This window comes from Phocoena sinus, chromosome 3 (genome assembly GCF_008692025.1).
Source record: "Phocoena sinus isolate mPhoSin1 chromosome 3, mPhoSin1.pri, whole genome shotgun sequence".
Lineage (NCBI taxonomy): Eukaryota > Metazoa > Chordata > Mammalia > Artiodactyla > Phocoenidae > Phocoena > Phocoena sinus.
In genome coordinates, this window is record NC_045765.1 from 119615576 (window position 1) to 119628400 (window position 12825).

Below are 12825 nucleotides of genomic sequence, written 5' to 3' on the forward strand. Positions count from 1 at the left end.
AAATTTTTAACCAAGTATGTAGAATGCTAATCTTTCCAAGATTGGACATTATCTGGGGGTGATATAGTCATTGCTTAATGGGAGAGGCAACATGGAACAAAAATGCAGGTCCTTGGGGCACTGGCTGGGCCCGTCCCAAGGAGGGGAGGCCCTGATGCCAGGTCAGATCATTCCAGGCCATCAAAGGTGACCATCCTAAGCCTTTGCTGTGACTTCCAAGCTATGTGTTTATTTCATCTGCCCTCTCCCCCAAAGGCTTTTCACAGCCCAGAGGGTACACACAGCAAAACCACCTTTGGGGGGCTCCTTAAGAACCATGTGTTAAACCCCGAAGTCTGATTTGGCTTCCAAGGGTCATTTGAATGCAGGAAGCTGCAGGAAATGCACCTATCCTTACTACCCCAGAGCAGCCTGAAGCCCAGAACACTGGCTTCAACCCATTTCTCACATAGAAGAGCCGGCAGACATCTTGGTGCTGAACCATCACTGGGCATGGGGCAGAGCTGCCCCATGGCAGGGCCTCACGAGCGGTGAAGAGCTGGCCTGGTTCCCCTGCATGCACTCCCAATGGTGTATACTGGAATGGCTCCTAGAGGTGCTGGCCCTGACTTCGCTTTACAGAGCTCCCTCTAAGCTGGCTGCAACCTCACCAGGGAGAATCTCAAAATCTAATCCTCAATTCGCCTATAGCTCAAGCTTCTTTAAGACCAAGCCCACCCCTCTCAGTTTCTCCAGCCTGCCTGTATCCATCAATCCCACTAGACTCAAAGTCCTGGATCATCTGTGCCCCTTCTCTTCCAGTGTGTTGATAGTATAAATCGTATGACCTACTCCCCTCAGGATCTTTCCTTTCCATTTTTAAGAGTCCATTTTTGGCAATTCCACTTCTGGATATATACCCAAAAGAATTGAAAGCAGGGACTAGAACACCCATGTTCATAGCAGCATTATTCACAAGAGCCAAAAGCTAGAGGCAGTCCCAGTTTGTCAACAGATGAATGGATAAACAAAATGTGATATAGACCTACAATGGAGTATTATTGTTATAAAAACGAATGAAATCCTGACACATGCTATGGATGTGGATGGATACAGATGACCCCTGAAGACATTATGCTAAGTGAAATAAGCCAGTCGGAAAAGGACAAATATTGTATGCTTCCATTTATGTGAGTTACCTAGAGTATAAAAAGTCATAGAGATAAAAAGTAGAATGGTGGTTGTCAGGGGCCGGGAGGATGGGGAAGGGGGAGTTATTGTACAATATAATGGGTATGAAGTTTCAGTTTGGAAAGATGAAAAAGTTCTGGAGATGGATGGTGGTGATGGTTGCAGAACACCGTAAATGTACTTAATGTCTTTGAATTATACACTTAAAAATGATTAAAAGGATAAACTTTATGTTGTGTATATTTCACTACAATCATTTTTTTAAAATATTAAGAGTCTATATTTGGAAGCAAAATAAAACTAACAAAAATAAATCAAAGTGTCACCCCTTTGGAGCATACGTGCTGAATGCTCTGCTATTGAAATGGAAGAGAGAAGTCACTTCCTGGGCTTCCCTTCACGTTTTCACTCCTCTGTTGTGCCTCAGCAGCTGCCCTCAAGTTGCCAGTGACTCTTGGAGGCCTGGGAGGCGTGACATGGCTCTGGGAGAGAGAGCATCCCTGCAGGCCCTGGAAGATGCCATCGTCCCCATGTGTTTCTGCTGAGATGATAAGTATTCACAGCGTGACATTCTGAGAAAGAATTACATAAATGCAATTTTCCTCAGTACTATTTCTGGACCGTGTATGAGTCATTCTCTGCCTTCTGAAGTGCTTGCATTGCTAATGAAGGCTTTCGATGCACAATACAGCAAGAATCCTTCAAAATTCTATTGAGATGGAGAACAAAAAATCTGCTGTTTCATTCTTATGTTCATCCTGAAGGGTTAGAGACAACTTGATGGAAGAATCAAACACTCATTCACTAGGTGCTTTACCTACAAAGCCAACCACCTGGGAAGTACTAGCTCAATGTATCTAAAAGCTCCCAGTAATATTTAATGCTTCCAAGAGCTTGTTGTGCCAGTAATGAGAAACAGAATGACACGCTCCTCAGAGGTAGGTGCAGCTCACGTTTTTGTGTAGAACTGAAAACTTGCATTGAGTATGACTAATGACATTTATAATGACCACCTTCATAACTGTTGTAAGTTTGAAGGACCTCAAGGTTGAAGGTCTCCTAAAACATCAATTCAAAAGACACCTTAGATAGACTAGGGCCCTAGGCCAAAAGCTTCTCATAGATGGACTGTTCACAGGACAGTCCATTACCAAAGGACTTGTGCAAATTAATACCTGCCTTCCTTTCTCTCTACCTCCCTGGCGGAATGAAATAAGCATGCATATGAGGTTACTTTGAAAAGTATAACTCATTACCCAAACACGAAGAATTCTATCAGCCCCCTTTGTAAAAATGAGGAAACAGAGACACACCAAGACATCAAAGAGTATGACACAAGGCAGCTTTTAGTGACTTAAAGACCTTCGCTTTTCCTCCTCAACTCCTCTCACAATGTAAATCCCCAAAACTCAAGGGGCACCCACTTACTGACAGGGACTTAGACCCCTCAGTCTATTCAATGAAGGGACACAAGATCAAGGCAACCAGCCAAACAGAACTTCTTCCTCCTCCCCCCTTCTACAAACGACCCCTGTGGCAGGAGAGCTCCTTATTTGGAAGGGAGCAATGATCCCTTTTTGAAGGGGACTTTGACGTCTAGTGAACTCCCCTGACAATGGGCTGCTTCCACCTCGTATCCAGGTGGAGTTTTCTTATTCTTCCCTCTGGACAGTACTGTCACCAAACAGAACATCCTTTCAGAAGTCCTTTCTGCTACTGACACCTAACCTAGCCATCCCTCTCCCTCCCCCATTTCTGTTGACTTCTTAGACTATCAGAGAGAGCAAGTAATAGAGATGCAGTCCAGTCCCAGAGAAGTTTAGTGACTTGCCGAAGGTCACACAGCTAGTTAGTGACATACCTAGTTAGTAGCATAGTGTTTTTCTTCTCATCACTCTCTCATTTATCTCTAGCTCAGTGCCTGGCATACAGTTACCATTCAACCTATATCTGATACAATAAGTGAATGCTTTTCGTATCTTCTATGGAACCAATCATTCTGTTTCTTGATGGGAGGTGGGACAGGGAACAGAAATGCAAACCACCTTTATTATTATTCCTATGGCCAGCAGATAAGAGGACCAGGAACCTGGAGCTGAAGGATCTGAGGGTGTAGTCAATCTTCTGAGTTTTGAAGGTCACCTTTCCTGTCACCTGCACATCTAGATGTGGTCATGCTTTTGTGTAGCTTGTGAATGAGTCCCATGTCTTGCCCTTGGTCTTGCGTGGGAAATTATGAAATTGTGTGTGTGTGCATGTGTTGGGGAGAGATAGGGCAGAGGCCAAAACATAACGACTGCCTCTCACAGGTAGGGACGGCAGGTGGTGAGAAAGGCCAGGGGTGCAGGCCTAGGGCTGCAGTTCCTGTGCCACCAGGTCCCTCTGCAGCAGTCCATGTTGCCGGAGGCATCCTACCACATTTGCAGGTGAAAATGAAATTGAAGAAGAGCAAATTCTTACTTACTGCTGTGAAAGCCCAAACCCCATCAATACTCCCTCCCTCTGGGCCCGGGAAAATTGTGTTGCCCTCCAACACAGTGTTTCCCGGCCCTGAGGGAGGGCTCCACCTATGAGTGGAGCACAGAAAAGCTGCTTCCCTTGTGTTGAGAATGATCTTTACAACCATTAACAGTAAGGATGGCTCAGGGCAGGAATCTCTTTGGGGCCGCTGACTGCTCCCTGGCCCGCGGGCAGCTCTGCTCCACCTTGGGCTCTGCTTCGTGTCTGAACTTGACAGGCTGAGGGAGAAGGACTTGGTTGCTTGCTGAAGTTTAGTATGTGGCTGGCAAAGCTTTTGAGCATTTTAGAGGCCATGTGCCATTTGAATGAAGAATGACACTGTGATTTTCAATCTAATTTACTATAAACTGTACTCCAAGATCCTTTCCAAACCTTAGTGCATTAAAAAGGATAAAAGTATTGCCTTCTGTCTTCCTTTGCCAAGGAAACTCAGGGAGGGGCCAATGCTGGTGCAGTCCTATTCTTTGCCAAAAGGATGACAAAGTGTTGCAAGCTCATCTCCCAGCTCTTTTATAAGAACAGAATCAATGCAGAAAAAGGGAAAAGGGGACCCTTTGTGACCCACTGTCACTTTTGTTATCCCTATATATTGGCCTTTTATTTGAGGTCAGGGGGTCTGAAATCCTCTGAGAAGAGGTAGTAAAATTAAAAGTACGGTAAAGTTTGTTCAGACCTAAAGAAAACAAAAATTTCGAGTTGTGGTTAAATTCTTACAAGGAATGTTATCCAAAGAGCTCATTATATTTTCAAGATGGAGTCAAGCCTGACACAGAGATGTTCAAAAGTATTTCTTTCGTTTAAAGCTTAACAAAAGCAATATATCACAGTAAAAATGAAAAGACATCTGAGGAAAGGTTTTCTCCTACTCAGAGAAATGGACAAGACAAAGCTTTTAAGTGGGCTCCACTGGGCACTCAGCCTGGCTGAAATAGCACCAGCAGAGCCTCCAATGGCCCCATCAGCATGTTGACATTCAGTGACTTTTCACACTTCAAAATCTAAGTGACAAGCTTATCTCATTGAAACTACTACCATCCTCAAAACCAAAAGATTCTCAGCACAGGTGGCTAAGAAGGAAGAAGATGCTTAAAAACCACAATGAACATGAGAAAAATGGAAGTCAAAATAAAAAGGATGTTTGAACTTGAATTCAGGTTGCATTGAGGGCTTTTCTATCATTCATTCATTCCTACATCAGGCTGCTAGGGGATTAAGGGCAGTGCCAGAGAGCGGATGAGAAAACCAAGGCTGAGGTACCGCAGGCCAGGTCTAGGGCTCCTGACCAAATGCCAGACCTTAAGGCTGGAAGGAGCACCAAAGCTGCCTCTTTTTCCAAATTCCAAGTAGCATCTGGAGATGCTCTAAGACAAGATTCAACAGCTACAGCCCTGGGCCAAATCCAGCCTGCTGCCTGTTTTAGTATGGCCTATAAGCTAAGAATGGTTTTTACATATTTAAATCAAAAGAAGAATATTTTACCACACGTAAAAATTACACGAAAATCAAAATGTTTCTGTGTCCATAAATAAAGTTTTACTGGAACATGGCCCCACTTGTTCCTTTACATGTTGTCTGTGGCTGAGTTTTTTTTTAATTATTTTTTATTTTTTATTTATTTTTTAATTTTTGGTACGCGGGCCTCTCACTGCTTTGGCCTCACCCGTTGTGGAGCACAGGCTCCGGACGCGCAGGCCCAGTGGCCATGGCTCACGGGCCCAGCCGCTCTGCGGCATGTGGGATCTTCCCGGACCGGGGCACGAACTCGTGTCCCCTGCATCGGCAGGCGGACTCTCAACCACTGTGCCACCAGGGAAGCCCCTGTGGCTGAGTTTTAACTACAACAGCAGAGTTGAGTAGTTGCAACAGAGACCTTACGGCCCACAGAGTCTAAGATATTTACTATCTGGCCCCTTACAGAAAAGTTGCCCGTCTCTCTCTAAGATCACAGAGGGAAAGAGTAAAGAACAGGGAACATTCTGTGTGCTTCTGCATTGGGCCAGGAGGAAAGAGGGTTGTTTTCCCCATTAGAGATTCCTTCACCATGGAGGAGAACCTGGAGGCCAAGTTGCTCTTGGATGCTGAGGCCTGAGATAAGCAACCCTATCATGGGATTCTGACCCCTCTGGCTGTGCAGCCATTAAAGTAAATGGTCTATGCATTTTCAGCTCCTGCACTCAAGTTGCTTGGGGCCCCCTGTTATCTTATGGTAAATAATAGACTGTAATCACACAAATGTGTAATTACATCAGCTAAACACTGAGGAGGCAAAAAGAGGCAAATGGGCCCCCAGTTTGTGGCACTGGGCTGTGTAACCTGTCAGACATTCCAACCTCATACCCAGGGGCAGAACTCTGGACTTGCCTTGTTGATAAAAGGATGTTCTCAAGATGAAAATTACTTGGATTGAAGGTTTTAATGCTGTCCTGTTCTTACAATGCTCAGATTGAGTGTCAAGCAATTCTGGATTTTGGGGTAGTTGGCATTATCCATTGAGTGTCCCACAGAGCTTTGCACCCAAGCATGCAGTGCTTCCCAGAGCTCGGAGAATGTTGCCCTACTTGTGGGAGAGAAAGGGAAGACAATGTGGGACTGTTCGCCAACAACAAGTTTGATTCATCCCTTTGTTAAAATGAATCTAAAAAGCGGCTGCATCTGTGTGTGCTGTGGAGTCAGCACAGTTGGCACTGTTTACAGCCCCATTTGTTGTGGCTGCTTCATGTGCACAGATTTGGCGAGGGGAGAGATTTCCATATTAAAGTCATTCTCCTGAGCACTTGGTGGTTGGTTCTCCAGTTACACAGTTCTTTGCCTACCATGCTCCTGGACTTGACAGACCAGCCTGGAATAATTTGGGGATGGGGTAGCATATAGGGCAGCCAGTGTCTTGAGTCTGAGGATGAACAGGCATCTTGAGATGGAGGGAAAAGGCCAAAGAAGGAGTCTGACACAGAGGACACATGCTGACATAGTTCGAACTTATAGCATGAATTTTTCCAACAAAAAGCATTCTAAAAATCCAATCTGCACCTTGGAAATCTGCTTGAATTCCAAATCCTAAAGCAAAAGAGTTCTGGAACTCTTTAGGAAGAAAGGAAGAGACAGAGGGAAGGAGGCAGGGAGGGAGGGAAGGGTGTGATGGGTTTTGATATGGCAAATTGGCTAGGGTAAACTATAAGGACAGAAGGGAGGGCAGCAGCCATCTTGCAGCAAACGCGTACCTTCTCCTAGTTATTCAATCGAACACTAATCTAGGCACCGCTATAAAGGGATTTTGCAGATCAAATTAAAGTCCTTAATCAATCGACTTAAAATAAAATTATGTTGGTAGGCCTAACTTAACCAGTGGATGCCCTTTAAAGAGGGCGTGGGCATTCCCTGCGCCACACACCAATAGCATCTTGGTGTTCGGCTCCGCTCTCCCCTCACAGGCACTTCCATTCCTGCCTGCCTGCAACAGCTTCAGCCTATGCCTATGGGGTTCAGATTGCTCTTGATCTTCCCTCTTAGATCTGTCTGCCCATGGATTCCAGCTTCTACAATCATGTAAGCCAATTCCTTGTAATATCTACTGGTTCTGCTTCTCTGGTCAAACCTGACTCATACAGAGGACAAGTTAGTCTAGCCTTGCAAATCAGGACATGACACAGGCCCATGATGTTATAAAGTCCACCAGCAAAGTTGTTCTCGATTCTCTTCCACCCCCACCTAAGGGATGTGACAGTTTTATATCTAAACCATGGCTCAGTTGGGCCACGATTTGCGATAAGGGAGTTAGTAGGGGACTACAGCAGATGCTCCAGAGTGTGTCATTCACAAAGCCTCCAGAAGGTTCTGCTACTCTCCTCCCATATCCAGGCTGAGAATCTCTGCAGCCAAGAGCCTCTGTGAGGTGGGCAAGGGAACTTTGGGTTCTTTTCTTCCATTGATAATATGTTCACCCAAAGGTATATCCGGGTGGGAGAATGCTAGAACCTGGCAATGATGGAGCAGTCACACCACCAGATCTACATTCAACACAAGCTTTTCTCTGTTCTCCCCACTTCCAGCACCAGAGCAGGAATGATTCGGCCCAATCAGCACATCTTTTGTTAGTTTGCATACTCCTTTTCTACTCAGTAAATCATCAAGTAAGAAAACTTTTTTCCTGTATTTAGCCACCACTCCCACCTGGCCTTAGGGCAGAGTCAGAAGAGAGTACAGGTTTGCATGGCGGGGAAGGGGGCTTTGTGGCCTTCAACACTGGCCCATTCTGGGATGCTCAGGTTCCCTAGGGAAGGGTGCAGAGGGCCCCTCAGTGCTGGAAGAGGATAAAGGAAGGGGAGGGTGGGCAGGGACGGGAAAGAGCCCGATTTCTTTCAGCTTCCCCATCCAATTTCCAGACTCTTCACCCAGGGGGGCCTCAAAATCCAGGTGGGAGTCCTTGAGGCTAGAAACGCCTGTGTTTGATTTTATGTTTATGTCAGGCACAGACAGATCAACAGGCCCTTGGAAACACAACTAAGGAGGTTTCTGCTTGTTGTTCACCTCACAAATGACCAAGAAGAAGTTGACACACAAGTAGTATGTTTTTAATGATGCACTAATTTAAAATCTTATGTATGAGAAGACATGGTACACACGGTTCCTATCAAAATCAATTTACCCTGTGGTTTTGCGTCAGAGCCAGCCGAGGCCCTCAGCTGAAGCGGGCATCATTGAGAAGAGCGTCTGTTCCTCCCTCAGTATCCCTGCTCGTGTGGACCTCGATGGGCTGCACTTGCTGCCCAACTCAGTAATATTGCAGAAGCAATATTTCCATGTTTCCCTTATGAAGGTGCTTTCTTTTCTAAAGAAAAAGAAGATAATAGTTCTTGCTGAAGATAAAGGTTCTTTATCTTCAGCAAGAACTATTTCTGTTGGAATTAGACTATAGGATAATATCAATTCGGGAACAAACTTTTGGCTAAGACTGAAGATTCTCACTTGGCTGGATCAAGCTTTTTGGAAAGTGAAAAAAAAATTCAAAAAGAAAAAAGAAAAAACAATTCAGACAAGGCATTCCTTTGTGTTTAGTTGATTCAAAATCAACTTTATATCGAATGAGGGAAAAATAAAACTGATCATGTGAATACTATTTCTAAAAGGAGAGAGAATCTTTTTACCAATTAAAAATGCATTGGTAAACATATATTTAAACACACACACACACACACACACACACACACACACACACACACACGTTTCAGGCCTACCAAAAGCAAAAGAAGTAATACATTCACACAACTAGCCTTTTGCCTCTTTCAAAACTAAAACAATTAAATTATTAAAGAATACTGTTAGCCTCAATGAGGTTTGTGAACTTTCCTGTTAAAACAGGCTTTATGTCCGTGACTAATACATTTCTGAACCAAAAATTGAGACACAATGTCTGACACAGAATTGAGGGGGAGAGAGGGATAGTTCCAGGAAATCCTAGACCACATGGTTGCTGTAATGACACCACATGTAGAAGAGCACCAATTTTTAAAGTTCTTCAGTTATAAGAATTATATTCTATATATTCCTTACATCCCTCCTCCCCCAAGGGCCTAGAAGATTAATGGTCATGCAGCAGGGCTCAATATGCTTGGATTCTACTTTATGGTTTATAAAATATTTTTACCTTTTTTATTTCATTTAACCATCAAAATACCTTGACATGAAACCAAGAAGCAATTATGACTGTACCCATTTTATTGGAAGTACCATTATAAGGACCTACTATATAAGCACAGGGAACTCTTCTCAATACTCTGTAATGACCTATATGGGAAAAGAATCTAAAAAGAGTGGATATATGTATATGTATAACTGATACACTTTGCTGTACAGCAGAAACTAATGCAACGTTGTAAATCAACTATAATAAAAAAATTTTTTTAAAAAGGAAAGTACTATTAAATTCCCCATTCTGCTTTTATAGACAAAGGGGAAAAATGCCAAAGGTCATATAAACAGTAAATGGCAGAGCTGAGACTCATAAACACTCATTGATTAATGAACTGATTGATTCAAGGAATTGCTCTTTATTACCTGTGTAATGGGCAAAGACAAGAATAGAACTGAAGGCTTAGCTGATGTGGTTAGCTGTGCATTCCCACCTAGCTCTGCAACGAGCATAATAAGCTCGAATATATCAAAATTAAAAGTTTCTGCAGCATAAAAGACAGTTGTAAAAATGAAAAGAAAAGCTGCATACTGTGAGAAAATATGCACAAAATGCATATCTGATAATGGACTGGGACCCAGAATACATAAAAAACTCTCAAACCTTAATAATAACAAACAACCTTAATTAAAAATGGGCAAAAGATTTGAAGAAACACTTTGTCAAAGAAATATGGATGGCAAATAGGCACATAAAAGACTCTCAAAACCATTAGTCATTAGGGAAATGTACATTAAAATCACACTGAGATACCACAATACACCAATTAGAATGTAAACAAACAAAAAAAACTGGCATTACCTAGGGTTGGTGAGAATGCAGAGCACCTGGAACTCTCATACACTGCCAGGGGGCATAAAAAGTGGTATACCCACTTAGGAAAACTCTTCAGCAATTTCTTAGAAAGCTAAACATACATTTCCCACACAACCCAGCAACACCCATTCCTAGGTATCTATCCAAGGAAATTAAAATTTATGTTCACATAAAAAACTGTAACAAATGTTTATAGCATCTTCAGTCATAATTGTCAAAACTGGAAATAAACCCAAGTAGGAGATAGATAAATTGCAGTACATCTATACATTGGAATACTACTCAGCAGTAAAAAGGAACAAACTACTGATACATGCAACAACATGGATGAATCTCAAAAATAGTATTTTAAGTGAAAGGAGTGAGATACAAAAGGATAAATACCGTATGATTCCACTTTTATGACACTGTTGAGAAGAAAAAGATCTGTAGGAGCGAAATCTGATCAGTGGTTTCCAGGGAGTATGGTAGAAGGACAAAATTAATTATAAAGGGGCATGATGGATCTTTTCCTGGGGGTGGTGGAAATATTCTATAACTTTAGTTTGGTGCAGTTACATGACTGTATATGTTTTCAAAACTTATAGAACTATACACTTAAAATGGGTGAATTTTTATTGTATGTAGACGATACCCTCAACAAACCTTACTTTTTAAAACAGTGAGAAAGAAAATAGACTTGCACAAAAAAACAAACAAATATAAAGAAACCCAAGGCTCCCCTGGTGGCACAGTGGTTGAGAGTCTGCCTGCTGACGCAGGGGACACAGGTTCGTGCCCCGGTCCGGGAAGATCCCACATGCCGCGGAGCGGCTGGGCCCGTGAGCCATGGCCGCTGAGCCTGTGTGTCTGGAGCCTGTGCTCCGCCACGGGAGAGGCCACAACAGTGAGAGGTCCGCGTACAGAAAAAAAAAAAAAAAGAAACCCAAAATACAAAGTCATATGAGGTGACAAGTCAGCTTAATACTAGTTGATGTCTATAAGATACAAGGAAGCTAAATATCTGGTTCTTTGTATGATTTTAATCATATTTATATAATAAATTTTCATATATTTGGAAGAAAACCAACTGTGCTTAACTGGGTTGTCAACAAGAAAAATACTTATATAGATGCCAGAGAAAGCAATTTAGGATATAAACTATTCCCCATATATAGTGGGCTGAATGGAGGCACGTCCTAATCCTCGGAACCTATGAATGTTACCTTATATGGCAAAAGTATGAATATTACCTTACATGGCAGAAGGTGTCATTAAGTTAAGGATCTTGAGAGGAGGATTAGTTTGGGTCTGCCTTAAGCACAATCCCATGTACCTTTATAAGGAGGGAACTGTGAGACACACAGAGGAGAAGGCCATGTGAAGATAGAGGCAGACGTTGGAGTGATGCAACCACAAGCCCAAAACTGCTGGCAACCACCAGAAGCTGGAAGAGGCAAGGAAGGGTTCTCCCCTAGAGCCCCTAGAAGGAGCACAGCCCTGTCACCTTGAGTTCACTCAGTGAAAACTGATCTTCGACTCTGGTCTCCAGAATTACAAGAGAATAAATTTCTGTTGCTTCAAGTCACCAAGTTTACTGGTAAATTTGTTACAGCAGCTATAGGAAATGAATGTTTGTACATTATATGTATATGTTTGTATATATGTATACATATACATGTATATACATATACATATAGGTATAATGTTTGTACATTGTAATGATATGGCAATATAAGGACATGAGTATACATGCCTAATTTGACCACAGGAAGTAGGCCCTGTGATGAATTTTTTCTTGGATTGCACTGACCAAGGTATCATGTTGCTTGGATTGTTTCCCCACCTCTCAACATCACACCTGGTGGTGGGCCTGCCCAGAGGAAGAAGCAGAACCACAGCCACTGCAGTAGAGGCTGCTCCTTGCCGACCCAGCGGCCACTCTCCCTTCTTCCTTAGTAACAGGCACCTACACAGTTAGACTCTGCAATGCGCTCAGCAGACAAGCTACATTTCCAAACATCCCTTTTAGATACAGGCGGCCAATGAGATTTAAGTAGAAGTTACTGGGGAAAGCTGCAGAGAAAGGTCTCCAAAAGAAGTTGATTCAAATGGGATGCAACTGACTTTACTCACCTCCTTTCCTTCTTCCTGATGTCTACAAGGCAGAAGTGATGGATAGAGCTCCAGCAGCCATCGCTTGACAGTGAGGTGACCTTGAACAGAGAAGGCATGCACTAAGAATAGAGTAGCAAGAAAGATAGAAGGAGCCTGGGTTCCTAAGGACCATGGAGCTGCTGTACTAGTTCTGAGCTGCTTGCTTCTGTTTCACATGAAAGGAAACACAAAAGGGCTTTATTTTGTTAAAGCCATTGTTATTTTGAGTCTCTATTAATAGAAGTCAAAAGCAATTCCTAACTGATTTCAGGATCTAATTAACTTTATTAAATAATACTGAAAAACTAGAAAGTTAAAAATGAAAAGTTGTGAACATCTGGATTTCCTCTGCTTAGTTTTCTTGAGAACAAACGTGCTGATCTCATAGAAGATTCCTATTATTTTAATGCTAATCTTTGATTTTTTTCTTTTTCAGTTAAACTGAAAATGAATAGAAATGTACAAGTTAGTTATAAGTCACATCACTCTATGTCCTC